This window comes from Salvelinus sp. IW2-2015, linkage group LG27, assembly GCF_002910315.2.
Source record: "Salvelinus sp. IW2-2015 linkage group LG27, ASM291031v2, whole genome shotgun sequence".
Taxonomy (NCBI): domain Eukaryota; kingdom Metazoa; phylum Chordata; class Actinopteri; order Salmoniformes; family Salmonidae; genus Salvelinus; species Salvelinus sp. IW2-2015.
The window spans coordinates 38,612,071-38,624,166 of record NC_036867.1 but is presented as its reverse complement, the minus strand read 5'-3'; the positions used below and the strand labels follow the sequence as shown (position 1 = coordinate 38,624,166).

Below are 12,096 nucleotides of genomic sequence, written 5' to 3'. Positions count from 1 at the left end.
AGTACACAGAGGGGTGAAAACATCAATGTTTGTAGGGTCTTGTCTTTCAAGCCTGTAGAAACCTGGTAAGCCCAGGAGGCTATAAGGTAGACCCAATGCCTACAACGGGTCACTAATTACCACTTATGAGAAAAGTGACTCATTCACTCTAATTATTAACTCTTTATGAACACATACTGAGATACGTAACTGCATTCAGACATTCAAATACTTTTGAATGGGAGTACTTAGGAAATGTCTTTAAATGTAGATATTTGCCGAAGAACCTAAAATGTATAGAGGGGATAAATGATGCAGGACAACACAACACATTTGTTCTCTGGTCACAGTTAATTTAAGACAGCTTTCCACTCCTGTCACTGATCCTATGAACACTACCCTTGCAGTGCCACTCTCTCTCACTCTCCACTCCCTCTCTCCCTTTCTGTCCTATCACCTCTCTCCTATCACTTCTCCTTCTCTCGTTCCCTTCATTTGCKGATGGCGGTGGAGTGAGGTGGCTGAGGACTAGTATGTGTGTGAGTGCGTGGAAGGACACATCCTCCCCTRGGAGAGAAAGAGAAAACAGAGAAAGAGAGAGAGGAAGAAGAAGCAGCTGCTCTCCAGTAACAGGGTAAGACAATTCCACCCGACTGAACTTGACTCGTACTGTAAATGAACTAGAAACCACCCACAAACAGTTGTATCTGTTGATAAAAATGATAATTGATAAGATAATTTGCAACATATGATCTTCCATGCTGTTGTACAGTATTTCAACTGTTTCTTGTTCCATAACCTTTGAACTTTTAACTACAGTGTGTTGAGCACGAGTTCTGCATTCCTAAATGGGATTAACTGATAAGAATCAAATCGTGTCCGACGACCTAAACAATAACAACTGTTATGATCTCGAGAGTTTTTTTCCAGGTATAAAAAATGACGTGCTAGGGTTTTGAAAAGTCCAGATTCTGTGTGATTATTCCACTGCCTACAGAGAGGCTTCAACCTGTTTCTGTCAAAACAACACTATGCACTCATCCAGCAAGAAGGATGATTGCCATTACAGTGTTTGTCTTTCCTAAGTCATCCTTCATTGTCATCTAAAAAAACTGCCTTTGGTAAACAACACTGCTCTGTATATAAAGCATCATGCTGCTTGTGAACAGGACCAGAGTAATTGCTGATCATTCACNCCATTACAGTGTTTGTCTTTCCTAAGTCATCCTTCATTGTCATCTAATAAAACTGCCTTTGGTAAACAACACTGCTCTGTATATAAAGCATCATGCTGCTTGTGAACAGGACCAGAGTAATCGCTGATCATTCACTGGACAATCAGATTTCATAACGGCTGTTTGGTTAAAATACCTTTATTAAAGGGAGAGCACAAAACCATTGAGTTCCGGTTCATATTGCTTTAGTCTAGTACCCAGAGATCGATTATAGGGGGTAGCTCTCTACCTTAGTCCCTCCATTATCAACAGGTAATACTCCATGTGTTCACTGCACTGCCGTGGTGTGTGGAGACTTGCTGAAAYTGTCAGGTCCCCTGGGCTTGTGTTGTTTGGCTCACTGAGGAGTCCCTTGGCTCTCATTGTGCAGTGCTGTTACGTAGMACTTATCAGTCACACTTCCTTTTTAGAGGCTTTTTCCAGGGACCATGTTGGTACCTGGTTTCTATTTACTTACATGGTAAGTAAGCAGCAGTGGGGGCTGCTGAGGGGAGGATGGCTCATAATAATGGCTGGAACGGAGTGAATGGAATGGTATCAAACACATAGAAACCATGTGTTTGGTGTATTTGATACCATTCCACCCATTCCACTCCAGCCATTACRACAATCTCGTCCTCCCCAGGTAAGGTGCCACCAGCCTCCTGTGGTAAGCAGGTCATACGATGTTAAGATCTTCTATACTTTGAACATTTTAAATAATTTACATCAATTTATTTCTTTGTTTATTGTTCTTTAGACAATCAGGTGTATTTTCACAGCCATTTCCAGTTAARAATTCACTCATTGTCTACAGCTGAAATCTATTTCTATTCAAATGGCCCGATTCATTTACATTCCGGAAGCATTTAATCTGATTATTTTATTGTATGCGTGGCGCTGTAAAAAGTAGATGGTTTCCTCTTATCWATACAGTAGCTCAGCTGTGGGGTTCCATTATAGCCTTGGGGGAACAGCRGGCCATGCTGACGTCACTACAGGCACTCGAGGACCTGAGGTGTCGCAGCCGCAGGTGTGTGTGTGTGAGGTCTAAAAGGTTACACAAGTTCATCATCTCATTAAACAGTAATACACAGGCTTATCCTCACCAGATCCACAGATAGACAGAGCCATGGATAGCCAGCCATCATATACAGTCCCTTGGCTTGATTTAGAATCTCAATAGACACCGTGTTGACACTTAAAGTTACACCTGAGACATTGACACTTCTAGTTACAACGCAAATTAGAATGTTTTAATCATGGAACGTTTGGTGCCAACAAGGAGGATAGTTAGCTGAACTCTATAGCTCTTAAAGGCTCTTCTACCACAGAGTGCATACGTAGTATACAGTTGCCGTATCTTCATTTGAGCCAGTTAAAACAGCKTTCCTGCAGCAACAGGAAATGTGAATTGTTATGTGGATTATAATTAATGAACATGTTTTGTAGGGGTTGATACATTTATCATTAGGGCAAATCGAGTCTGACATTTTAAAGTGGAAATTACAATTCCTTCAACAACAGGATGATCAAATTWAGATACGSCGTCTGTACTGTGCTGTTTGTAGCCAGCTGGATRAGGACTGGCCAGCCAGCTTCAGTAATATCCTGTAGCTGCAGGATAGGATTTCACCAGAGACAGTACCCCTGCTGTTCCCTATTGTTGGGCTTGTTCTCTGCAGGTATCCATTCTGCTGGGCGCCAGGGTTCAAGGCCTGGTTGCTGTGTGTGGTAGTTGGGTTGCTCAGTGAGCTGCACCGACCTTTAGTCTTCTACTCTGCTGGGAGATTATGTTCCAGTGACCAGCTAGATGCAGACAGGGTTTGACTGTATTAGACAGGGTTGCTGTAATTAGACTGGGTTGTTGTGTTGTTAGAACAGGGTTGTTGTGTTAGACAGGGTTGTTTGTTTAGACAGGGTTGTTTTTGTATTAGACAGGGTTGTTTGTTTTAGACAGGGTTTGTTGTTGTTAGACAGTGTTTTGTGTTAGACGGGTGTTCTGTATTAAGCAGGGTTGTTGTGTTAGACAGGGTTTTCTGTATTAGACAGGGTTGCTGTATTAGAGAGGTGGTGTGTATGACAGGGTTGTTGCTGTATTAGACAGGGGTTGTTTGTGTTTAGACAGGGTTTTGTTGTATTAGACAGGTTGCTGTATTAGACAGGGTTGCTGTATTAGACCTGGGTTGTTTGTGTTAGACAGGGTTGTTGTATTAGACAGGGTTGTTGTGTTAGACAGGGTTGTTGTGTTAGCAGGGTTGCTGTATTAGACAGGGTTGCTGTATTAGACAGGTTGTTGTATTAGACAGGGTTGCTGTATTAGACAGGGTTGTTTGTATTAGACAGGTTTGTTGTATTAGACAGGGTTTGTTGTGTTAGACAGGGTTGTTGTGTTATAGACAGGGTTGTTGTATTAGACGGTTGGTATTAGACAGGGTTGTTTGTATTAGACAGGTTTGCTGTATTAGACAGGGTTGTTGTATTAGACAGGGTTGTTGTATTAGCAGGGTTGTTGTTTTAGACAGGGTTGTTTGATTAGACAGGGTTGTTGTATTGACAGGGTTGTTGTGTTAGACAGGGTTGTTTTGTATTAGACCAGGGTTGCTTGTATATGACAGGGTTTGTTGTATTAGACAGGGTTGTTGTATTAGACAGGGTTGTTGTGTTTTTTTAGACAGGGTTGCTGTATTAGACAGGGTTGCTGTTATTAGACAGGGTTTTGTTGTGTTAGACAGGGTTGGCTGTATTAGACAGGGTTGTGGTGTATTAGACAGGTTTGTTGTTAATGACAGGGTTTGTTTATTAGACAGGGGTTGTTTGTGTATTAGACAGGGTTGTTGTATTAGACAGGGTTTGTTTATTATGACAGGGTTTGCTTGTATTAGACAGGGGTTGTTTGTATTAGACAGGGTTGTGTATTAGACAGGGTTGCTGTTTAGACAGGGTTTGCTTGTATTTGAAGGGTTGTTGTATTAGACAGGTTGTGTATTAGACAGGGTTTGTTGTATTAGACGGGTTTTGTTTTGGTATTAGACAGGGTTGTTGTATTAGAACTGGGTTTTTGCTTGTATTAGACAGGGTTGTTGTATTAGACAGGGTTTGTTGTGTTAGACAGGGTTGTTGTTGTTAGACAGGGTTGCTTGTATTAGACAGGGTTGTTGTATTAGACAGGGTTGCTGTATTAGACAGGGTTTTTTTTTGTATTAGACAGGGTTGCTGTATTAGACAGGGTTGTTGTATTAGACAGGGTTGTGTACGGTTGTTGTATGACAGGTTGTGTATTAGACAGGGTTGTTGTATTAGACAGGTTGTTGTGTTAGACAGGGTTGTAGTATTAGACAGGGTTGTTGTGTTAGACAGGGTTTGTTGTATTAACAGGTTTCTGTATTAGACTGGTTGCTGTATTATTTTTTATTTATTTATTTTATTTCACCTTTATTTAACCAGGTAGGCTAGTTGAGAAACAAGTTCTCATTTACAACTGCGACCTGGCCAAGATAAAGCAAAGCAGTGCGACACAAACAACAAACACAGTGTTACACATGGAATAAACAACATACAGTCATAATACAATAAAAAAAGTATATATACAGTGTGTGCAAATGAGGTAGGATAAGGGAGGTAAGGCGATAAATAGGCCATAGTGGGGATATAATTACAATATAGCAATTAAACACTGGAGTGATAGATGTGCAGAAGATGAGTGTGCAAGTAGAGATACTGGGGTGCAAAGGAGCAAAATAAATAAAATAAGTAACAGTATGGGGATGAGGTAGTTGGATGGGCTATTTACAGATGGGCTATGTACAGGTGCAGTGATCTGTGAGCTGCTCTGACAGCTGTTGCTTAAAGTTAGTGAGGGAGAATGAGTCTCCACTTCAGTGATTTTTGCAGTTCGTTCCAATCATTGGCAGCAGAGAACTGGAAGGAAAGGCGGCCAAAGGAAGAATTGGCTTTGGGGGTGACCAGTGAAATATACCTGCTGGAGCGCGTGCTACGGGTGGGTGCTGCTATGGTGACCAGTGAGCTGGATAAGGGGGGCTTTACCTAGCAAAGACTTATAGATGACCTGGAGCCAGTGGGTTTTGGCCACGAATATGAAGCAGGGGCCAGCCAACGAGAGCATACAGGTCACAGTGGTGGGTAGTATATGGGGCTTTGTGACAAAACGGATGGCACTGTGATAGACTGCATCCAATTTGCTGAGTAGAGTGTTTGGAGGCTATTTTAAATGACATCGCCGAAGTCGAGGATCGGTAGGATAGTCAGTTTTACGAGGGTATGTTTGGCAGCATGAATGAAGAATGCTTTGTTGCGAAATACGAAGCCGATTCTAGATTTAATTTTGGATTGAGGATGCTTATTGTGAGTCTGGAAGGAGAGTTTACAGTCTAATCAAACACCAAGGTATTTGTAGTTGTCCACATATTCTAAGTCAGAACGTCCAGAGTAGTGGTGCTGGACGGGCGGGCAGGTGTGGCAGCGATCGGTTGAAGAGCATGCATTTAGTTTTACTTGCATTTAAGAGCAGTTGGAGGCCACAGAAGGAGTGTTATATGGATTTGAAGCTTGTTTGGAGGTTAGTTAACACAATGTCCAAAGAAGGGCCAGAAGTATACAGAATGGTGTCGTCTGCGTAGAGGTGGATCAGAGAATCACCAGCAGTAAGAGCGACATCATTGATGTATACAGAAGAAAAGAGTCGGCCCGAGAATGGAACCCTGTGGCACCCCCATAGAGACTGCCAGAGGTCCGGACAACAGGCCCTCCGATTTGACACACTGAACTCTGTCTGAGAAGTAGTTGGTGAACCAGGGCAGGGTAGTCATTTGAGAACACAAGGCTGTTGAGTCTGCCGATAAGAATGTGGTGATTGACAGAGTCGAAAACCTTGGCCAGGTCGATGAATACAGCTGCACAGTATTGTCTCTTCTATCGATGGGTTATGATGTCGTTTAGGACTTTGAGCGTGGCTGAGGTGCACCCATGACCAGCTCGGAAACCAGATTGCATAGCGGAGAAGGTACGGTGGGATTCGAAATGGACGGTGATCTGTTTGTTACTTGGCTTTCGAAGACCTTGAAAGCGGGGGTGGGATAGATATACAGTGGGGAGAACAAGTATTTGATACACTGCGATTTTGCAGGTTTTCCTACTTACAAAGCATGTAGAGGTCTGTAATTTTTATCATAGGTACACTTCAACTGTGAGAGACGGAATCTAAAAACAAAATCCAGAAAATCACATTGTATGATTTTTAAGTATTAATTTTGCATTTATTTGCATGACATAAGTATTTGATCACCTACCAACCAGTAAGAATTCCGGCTCTCACAGACCTGTTAGTTTTTCTTTAAGAAGCCCTCCTGTTCTCCACTCATTACCTGTATTAACTGCACCTGTTTGAACTCGTTACCTGTATAAAAGACACCTGTCCACACACTCAATCAAACAGACTCCAACCTCTCCACAATGGCCAAGACCAGAGAGCTGTATAAGGACATCAGGGATAAAATTGTAGACATGCAACAGGCTGGGATGGGCTACAGGACAATAGGCAAGCAGCTTGGTGGAGAGGCAACAACTGTTGGCGCAATATTTAGAAAATGGAAGAAGTTCAAGATGACGGTCTTCACCCTCGGTCTGGGGCTCCATGCAAGATCTCACCTCGTGGGGCATCAATGATCATGAGGAAGGTGAGTTATCAGCCCAGAACTACACGGCAGGACCTGGTCAATGACCTGAAGAGAGCTGGACCACAGTCTCAAAGAAAAACCATTAGTAACACACTAACCGTCATGGATTCAAATCCTGCAGCGCACGCAAGGTCCACCTGCTCAGCAGCCGCCATGTCCAGGCCCGTCTGAAGTTTGCCAATGACCATCTGGATGATCCAGGGAGGAATGGGAGAAGGTCATGTGGTCTGATGAGACAAAAATAGAGCTTTTTGGTCTAAACTCCACTCGCCGTGTTTGGAGGAAGAAGAAGGATGAGTACAACCCCAGAAACACCATCCTAACCGTGAAGCATGGAGGTGGAAACATCATTCTTTGGGATGCTTTTCTGCAAAGGGTACAGGATGACTGCAGTATTGAGGGAGGATGGATGGGGCCATGTATCGCGAGATCTTGGCCAACAACTCCTTCCCTCAGTAAGAGCATTGAAATGGGTCGTGGCTGGGTTTCCAGCATGACAACGACCCGAAACACACAGCCAGGGCAACTAAGGAGTGGCGCCGTAAGAAGCATCTCAAGGTCCTGGAGTGGCCTAGCCAGTCTCCAGACCTGAACCCAATAGAAAATCTTTGGAGGGAGCTGAAAGTCCGTATTGCCCAGCGACAGCCCCGAAACCTGAAGGATCTGGAGAAGATCTGTATGGAGGAGTGGGCCAAAATCCTGCTGGCAGTGTGTGCAAACCTGGTCAAGAACTACAGGAAACGTATGATCTCTGTAATTGCAAACAAAGGTTTCTGTACCAAATATTAAGATCTGCTTTTCTGATGTATCAAATACTTATGTCATGCAATAAAATGCAAATTAATTACTTAAAAATCATACAATGTGATTTTCTGGATTTTTGTTTTTAGATTCCGTCTCTCATAGTTGAAGTGTACCCATGATAGAAATTACAGACCTCTACATGCTTTGTAAGTAGGAAAACTTGCAAAATCGGCAGTGTATCAAATACTTGTTCTCCCCACTGTAGATATAGGTCTGTAGCATTTGTGGTTGCTGTATTAGAACAGGGTTTGCTGTATTAGACTGGGCTGTATAGACGGGTTTGTGTATAGACTGGGTTGCTGTATTAGACTGGGTTGCTGTAATTAGACAGGGTTTCTGTATTAGACAGGGTTGCTGTATTAGCCAGGGTTGCTGTATTAGCCAGGGTGCTTTTGCCTGTATTGGACTGGTATGGTGGTTTGTATTAAGCCAAGGTGTTGCTGTATTAGACTGGGGTTGCTGTATTAGAAGCTGGGTTTGCTGTATCAGACAGGGTTGCTGTATTAGACAGGTGTTTCTGTTTTAGACAGGGTTGCTGTATTATGACTGGGGTTGCTGTAATTAGACAGGGTTTGCTGTATTAGACCAGGGTTGCTGGTATTAGACGGGTTGCTGGTATTTAGACAGGGTGTTGTTTAGACAGGGTTGTGTATTAGACTGGGTTGCTGTATTAGACCAGGGTTGCCTGTATTAGACCAGGGTTTGCTTGTATTAGACAGGGTTGTAGCTGTGTATTAGACTGGGTTTGCGTGTATTAAGACAGGGTTGCTAGTTTTAGACTGGGTTTTGCTGTATTAGACAGGGTTTGCTGGTATTAGGACTGGGTTGCTGTAATTAGACAGGGGTGTTGCTGGTATTTAGACAGGGTTGCTTTTTTAGACAGGGTTTGCTGTATTAGAACAGGGGGTTTGACGGGTATTTAGACTGGGTTTTAGACGGTTGGTATTAGACAGGGTTGCCTGCTTGTTATTAGACTGGGTTGCTGTTATTTAGATAGGGGGTTGCTTGTATTAGCAGGGTTGCTGATTAACAGGGTTGCTGTATTAGACGGTTGCTGTATTAGACATGGTTGCTGTATTAGACAGGGTTTGTATTAGATCTGTTGTATTTAGACTGGTTGCTGTATTAGAAGGGTTGCTGTATTAGACTGGTTGTTGCTGTATTAGACTGGGTTTGCTGTATTAGACTGGGTTGCTGTAATTAGACTGGGTTGCTGTATTAGACAGGGTTGTGTATTAGACTGGTTTGCTGTATTAGACTGGGTTGCCTGTTTTAGACCTGGTTGCTGTTTAGACTGGTTGTATTAGACGGGTTGCTGTATTGACTGGGTTGCTGTATTAGACTGGGTTTGCTTGTATTAAGACTGGGTTCTTTGGTTTTGTTAAGACTGGGGTTTTTTTTGCTTGTATTAGACTGGGTTGCTGTATAGACTGGGTTTCCCTGGTTTAGACTGGGTTGCTGTATTAGACTGGGTTGCTGTTTGGGCTGTATTAGACTGGGTTCTGTATTAGACGGGTTTGTGCCTGTTTATAGAACAGTGGTTGTTGTATTAGACTGGGTTGCTTGTGATTAGACTGGGTTTGCTGTATTAGACTGGGTTGTGCTGTATTAGACCTGGGTTGCTTGCATTGTGGTTTACTGGCTGGGGTTCAGTTACACTAACCCACTCTTCTCCCTGAGTTTCCCTGCTTGTAGACGTCTTGGAAAAAGATGGATTGGGGGAGTTTGGGCGTGCTTAGAAACTCTGGTGAACCTCTGGTTGTTTGTTGTCTTCTTTCAGACATTGTGTGAAAGAGCTTGTGGTGTGTGGTGTTGTGTGGTGTGTTGTGTGTGTTGTGTGTGTGTGTGTGGTGTGTGTGTGTGTGTGTGTGTGTGGTGTGTGTGTGGTGTGTGTGGTGTTGTGTGTGTGTGTGGTTGTGGTGTGTGTTGTGTGTGTGGTGTGTGTTGGGGTAACATTGATGAAGTCCTGGGGAATAGGTTTTTTTGATACTCCAGGTCGTGTTTAAATTGTCTCCTTGTTATTTAATGTCACGTCACGTCATCAGTGGACTGCTAGGCAACTCCTATTCAGGTCCAGGAACAAAGTCAACACGGGAGCTGAAAGCCTCTTGTCTGGTCCGCTTGTTCTACTCAAACGCTCCATGATATCTGCTGAAAGAGAAATACTGTTGAAACTAATTGGAACTGCTGACACAATAATCACTCAACTGGCAAACTTGACTTGAGAAGATGTTACTTCAAATGAAAAACGCTTATTTATTAACTATAAATAGCTAGAACAATGACAATAGCAAAGCTAATATCTAACGCCTGACAAAAAGCAGACAATTCTTCAGGWTTGTTAGGTTTCTTAAACGTTGTTATCAGCTTGTTCAAGGAAAAGAGTGTGTGAAACTATTTATTATCAATGAAGGGTCTTTGTCTCTGGAAAGACAAAGTAATTTACTGGTATGTTGGCTGGATAATCAAATGTGCTATTATTAAATATTAAATAAATAAATACATGTTATTAAAATACGACAACTGCAAAATCTGTTGACAGACAATGTATTAAAATATATATACAGTATGTATTTTTTTTTAATGGTTTTTAGTATTTTTGACAGTAGTGCAGGAAATGTAGAGGGAGACAGCTAGTAAGAGCATAGACAGAGAGTGGCTGAGACAGGGCTCCAACCCACATCACCAGGGGGCATAGACAGAGAGTGGCTGAGACAGGGCTCCAACCCACATCACCAGGGGGGCATAGACAGAGAGCCAGAGGGAGGCTGAGAAAAGTGGTCCAATCCACTTCACCCAGGGGGACATAGACAGAGAGGCTGAGACAGGGCTCCAACCCACATCACCAGGGGGGCATAGACAGAGATGGCTGAGACAGGGCTCCAACCACATCACCAGGGGGCATAGACAGAGGGATGGCTGAGACAGGGCTCCAATCCACATCACAGGGGGACATAGACAGAGGGAGGCTGAGACAGGGTCCAACCACATCCCAGGGAGACAGTAGCATAGACAGTGGCTGAGACAGGGGCTCCAATCCACATCACCAGGGGGCATAGACAGAGGGAGGCTGGAGACAGGGCTCCAACCACCATCAACCAGGGGGACATAGACAGGAAGGCTGAGACAGGGCTCCAACCACCATTCACCAGGGGGCATAGACAGAGGGGGCTGAGACAGGGCTCCAACCCACATCACCAGGGGCTAGACAGAGGGAGGCTGAGACAGGGCTCCAACACATCACCTGAGGGGGACATAGACAGAGAGGGAGGCTGAGACAGGGCTCCATCCACATCACCAGGGGGACAGGTGAGACAGAAGAGTAGAGGGGCTGAGACAGGGCTCCAACCACATCGCCAGGGGGCATAGACAGAGAGTGGCTGAGACAGGGCTCCAACCCACATCACAGGGGGGCATAGACAGAGAGTGGGCTGAGACAGGGCTCCAACCCACATCACAGGGGACATAGACAGAGAGTGGCTGAGACAGGGCTCCAACCCACATCACACAGGGGCATAGACAGAGGAGGGCTGAGACAGGGCTCCAACCCACATACCAGGGGGCATAGACAGAGAGTGGCTGAGACAGGGCTCCAACCACATCGCCAGGGGGCATAGACAGAGGGAGGCTGAGACAGGGCTCCAACCCACATCGCCAGGGGGCATAGACAGAGATTGGCTGAGACAGGGCTCCAACCCACATCACCAGGGGGATAGACAGAGGTGGCTGAGACAGGGCTCCAATCCACACCAGGGGGGCATAGACAGAGAGTGGCTGAGACAGGGCTCACACCCACATCACCAGGGGGGCATAGACAGAGGGAGGCTGAGACAGGGCTCCAACCACATCACCAGGGGGCATAGACAGAGGGAGGCTGAGAACAGGGCTCCAACCCACATCGCCAGGGGGGCATAGACAGAGGTGGCTGAGACAGGGCTCCAACCACATCACCAGGGGGCATAGACAGAGAGGCTGAGACAGGGCTCCAACCCACATGCCAGGGGCATAGACAGAGAGTGCTGAGACAGGGCTCCACCACATCACCAGGGGGGATAGACAGAGGGAGCTGAGCAGGGCTCCAACCACACATACCAGGGGGCATAGACAGAGGTGGCTGAGACAGGGCTCAACCACATCGCCAGGGGCATAGACGAGGGGCTGAGACAGGCTCAACCCACATCGCCAGGGGGCATAGACAGAGAGTGGCTGAGACAGGGCTCCAACCCCACATCGCCAGGGGGACATAGACAGAGTGGCTGAGACAGGCTGCTCCAACCCACATCGACCAGGGGGCATAGACAGAAGGGGGCTGAGACAGGGCTCCAACCCACATCGCCAAGGGGTATAGAGAGGTATATTTGGCAGTGTGTGCACAGTACCGATACTCAGCGAGTAAGTCCTGA

At 45.1% G+C, this 12,096-nt stretch overlaps 1 protein-coding gene across 1 annotated transcript in view; it reads left to right on the top strand.

Moving 5' to 3' along the window:
- Positions 1-397: 397 nt before the first annotated feature.
- The window catches only part of cracdlb (cracd like b), a 23,701-nt gene continuing 12,002 nt past the window's right edge, over positions 398-12,096 (top strand). The window contains exon 1 of the mRNA XM_070435545.1: positions 398-613. The gene's annotated coding sequence lies outside the window, so the exon portion shown is untranslated. The remainder of the gene's footprint in view (positions 614-12,096) is intronic.